Source organism: Triticum aestivum, chromosome 1D, assembly GCF_018294505.1.
Source record: "Triticum aestivum cultivar Chinese Spring chromosome 1D, IWGSC CS RefSeq v2.1, whole genome shotgun sequence".
Classification (NCBI taxonomy): Eukaryota; Viridiplantae; Streptophyta; class Magnoliopsida; order Poales; family Poaceae; genus Triticum; species Triticum aestivum.
In genome coordinates, this window is record NC_057796.1 from 448861558 (window position 1) to 448865767 (window position 4210).

Here is a 4210-nt window from a genome sequence, read left to right on the forward strand (position 1 = left end):
CTTCTTCTTCTTCTTCTAACTAGTCTTCTTCTTCTTCTAACTTTCATCTTTCCCAATTTGCAGATTTGCTTTACATGAGGAAGCTTGGATTCATGGAGTGTACTATTCTTCTGGTGCTTCCTTGTTGTTTACGAAAACTTGTTTGGATATGTATGTCTATATGGATATGTTGTTGGAAACTTGTTTCTGGTTCTGTATATATGGATATGTTGGACTTTGTTGAACTATGTTGTTGGATATATATGTTGGATTTGATGAAATATGTTGTTGGACATGTTGTTATATGTTGTTGGACATGTTGTTATATGCTGTTGGATATGTTGGATATGTATGCATGTATATCTGTGTTTGAAACCATGTCTAATTAAATGGATTTAAATAAAAACAGGGGATATATAGCCTCTTTGCCGTCCGCTAGCAGACGGCAAAGAGCTTTGCCGTCTGCTAGCGGACGGCAAAGAGGACACGTGGCAGCTACCTGTGCAACCTGGTAACACTGGCTGCCTATTGGATCATTTTGCCATCTGCTAGCAGACGACAAAGAGGGCCATCTATGCCGTCTGCGGGCAGACGGCATAGCTGGCCACATGGCAGCTTCCCAGTGCTGGCCTAGCTAAGCTCTTTGCCGTCTCTCAGCGGACGGCAAAAGAGCGCCGTTAACCCCCTAACGGCTCTCACCCCACACCACTGCCATCCGTTCTCTTTGCCGTCTGCTGGCCTTGGATGGCGGATGGCGCAATCCTTTGCCGTCCGTTTCTGTAAAGTGGACGGCAAAGTAGGCCTTTGCTGGCACGTGTTCAGATGGACAGTTTGCCGTCCGCCGTCTGACGGCAAAGGAATTTGCCGAAGCTGATTCCAGTAGTGTCCCCAAGCTTAATTCCTGCTCGTCCTCGAGTAGGTAAATGATAAAAACAGAATTTTTGATGTGGAATGCTACCTAGCATATTTCTCAATGTAATTTCCTTTATTGTGGCATGAATGTTCAGATCCGAAAGATTCAAGACAAAAGTTTAATATTGACATGAAAATAATAATACTTCAAGCATACTAACAAAGCAATCATGTCTTCTCAAAATAACATGTCCAAAGAAAGTTATCCCTACAAAATCATATAGTCTGGCTATGCTCTATCTTCATCACACAAAGTAATTAATCATGCACAACCCCGATGACAAGCCGAGCAATTGTTTCATACTTTGATGTTCTCAAACTTTTTCAATCTTCACGCAATACATGAGCGTGAGCCATGGATATAGCACTATATGTGTAATAGAATGGTGGTTGTGGAGAAGACAAAGAGGAGAAGATAGTCTCACATCAACTAGGCATATCAATGGGATATGGGTATGCCCATAAATACATATCAATGTGAGTGAGTAGGGATTGCCATGCAACGGATGCACTAGAGCTATGAGTGTATGAAAGCTCAACAAAAGAAACTAAGTGGGTGTGCATCCAACTCGCTTGCTCACGAATACCTAGGGCATTTTGAGGAAGCCCATCATTGGAATATACAAGCCAAGTTCTATAATGTAAAATTCCCACTAGTATATGAAAGTGACAACATAGGAGACTCTCTATCATGAAGATCATGGTGCTACTTTGAAGCACAAGTGTGGAAAAATGATAGTAACATTGTCCCTTCTCTCTTTTTCTCTCATTTTTTATTTGGGCCTTTCTCTCTTTTTTTAGGGCCTCTTTTTTCTCTTTTTTTCGTCCGGAGTCTCATCCCGACTTGTGGGGTAATCATAGTCTCCATCATCCTTTCCTCACTTGGGACAATGCTCTAATAATGATAATCATCACACTTTTATTTTCTTACAACTCAATACTTGGAACAAAATATGACTCTATGTGAATGCCTCCGGCGGTGTACCGGGATATGCAATGAATCAAGAGTGACATGTATGAAAGAATTATGAATGGTGGCTTTGCCACAAATACGATGTCAACTACATGATCATGCAAAGCAATATGACAATGATGAAACGTGTCATAACAAACGGAACGGCGGTAAGTTGCATGGCAATATTATCTCGGAATGGCTATGGAAGTGCCATAATAGGTAGGTATGGTGGCTGTTTTGAGGAAGGTATATGGTGGGTGTATGATACCGGCGAAAGGTGCGAGGTATTAGAGAGGCTAGCAATGGTGGAAGGGTGAGAGTGCGTATAATCCATGGACTCAACATTAGTCATAAAGAACTCACATACTTATTGCAAAAATCTATTAGTTATCAAAACGAAGTACCGCATGCTCCTAGGGGGATAGATTGGTAGGAAAAGACCATCGCTCGTCCCGACCGCCACTCATAAGGAAGACAATCAATAAATAAATCATGCTCCGACTTCATCACATAACGGTTCACCATACGTGCATGCTACAGGAATCACAAACTTTAGAACAAGTATTTCTCAAATTCACAACTACTCAACTAGCATGACTCTAATATCACCATCTTCATGTCTCAAAACAATCATCAAGTATCAAACTTCTCATAATATTCGATGCACTTTATATGATAGTTTTTATTATACCCATCTTGGATGCCTATCATATTAGGACTAATTTTATAGCCAAAGCAAACTACCATGCTGTTCTAAAGGACTCTCAAAATAATATAAGTGAAGCATGAGAGATCAACAATTTCTATAAAATAAAACCACCGCCGTGCTCTAAAAGATATAAGTGAAGCACTAGAGCAAAAACTATTTAGCTCAAAAGATATAAGTGAAGCACATAGAGTATTCTAATAAATTCCGATTCATGTGTGTCTATCCCAAAAGGTGTGTACAGAAAGTATGATTGTGGTAAACTAAAAAGCAAAGACTCAAATCATACACGATACTCCAAGCAAAACACATATCATGTGGTGAATAAAAATATAGCCTCAAGTAAAGTTACCGATAGACGAAGACGAAAAGAGGGGATGCCTTCCGGGGCATCCCCAAGCTTAGGCTTTTGGTTGTCCTTTAATTTTACCTTGGGGTGCCTTGGGCATCCCCAAGGTTAGGCTCTTGGTACTCCTTATTCCATAATCCATCAAATCTTTACCCAAAACTTGAAAACTTCACAACACAAAACTTAACAGAAAATCTCATGAGCTCCGTTAGTATAAGAAAGCAAATCACCATCATAAGGTACTGTAATGAACTCATTATTTATTGATATTGGTGTTAAACCTACTGTATTACAACTTCTCTATGGTTCATACCTCCGATACTACTCATAGATTCATCAAAATAAGCAAACAACACACGAAAAACAGAATCTGTCAAAAACAGAACCGTCTGTAGTAATCTGGATCAAATGTACACTTCTGTAACTCCAAAAATTCTAAAATAAATTGCTGGACGTGAGGAATTTTTCTATTAATCATCTGCAAAAGGAATCAACTAAATAGATCTCTCCAGTAAAAAGTTGTAGCTAATCTTGTGAGCGCTAAAGTTTCTGTTTTTTACAGCAAGATCATAAAGACTTCACCCAAGTCTTCCCAAAGGTTCTACTTGGCAAAAACACTAATTAAAACATAAAACCACATCTAAACATAAGCTAGATGAATTATTTATTACTAAACAGAACCAAAAAGCAAGAAACAAAACTAAAATTGGGTTGCCTCCCAACAAGCGCTATCGTTTAACGCCCCTAGCTAGGCATAAGGCAAGAATAGATCTAGGTATTATCATCTTTGGTATGCAATCCATAAGTGGATCTCATAATGATTCATAAGGTAATTTAATTTTATTTCTAGGAAAGTGTTCCATGCCTTTCCTTAACGGAAATTGGAATCTAATATTTCCTTCCTTCATATCAATAATTGCACCAATCGTTCTAAGGAAAGGTCTACCAAGAATAATAAGACATGAAGGATTGCAATCTATATCAAGAACAATGAAATCTACGGGCACATAATTACTATTTGCAACAATAAGAACATCATTAATTCTTCCCATAGGTTTCTTAATGGTGGAATCCGCAAGGTGCAAGTTTAAAGAACAATCATCAAATTCACGGAAACCGAACACATCATACAAAGTTTTTGGAATCGTGGAAACACTAGCACCCAAATCACACAAAGCATAGAATTCATGATCTTTAATTTTAATTTTAATAGTAGGTTCTCACTCATCATAAAGTTTTCTAGGGATAGAAACTTCTAATTCAAGCTTTTCTTCATAGGATTACATTAAAGCATCAACGATATGTTTAG

General features: G+C 38.5%; 1 non-coding gene across 1 annotated transcript; it reads right to left on the reverse strand.

Moving 5' to 3' along the window:
* Window positions 1-345: 345 nt before the first annotated feature.
* LOC123183869 (small nucleolar RNA SNORA17) lies at window positions 346-459 on the reverse strand. The gene has a single exon (XR_006492858.1). It is a non-coding gene; the product is annotated as a small nucleolar RNA SNORA17 (small nucleolar RNA).
* Between the last annotated feature and the right edge of the window lie 3751 nt (window positions 460-4210).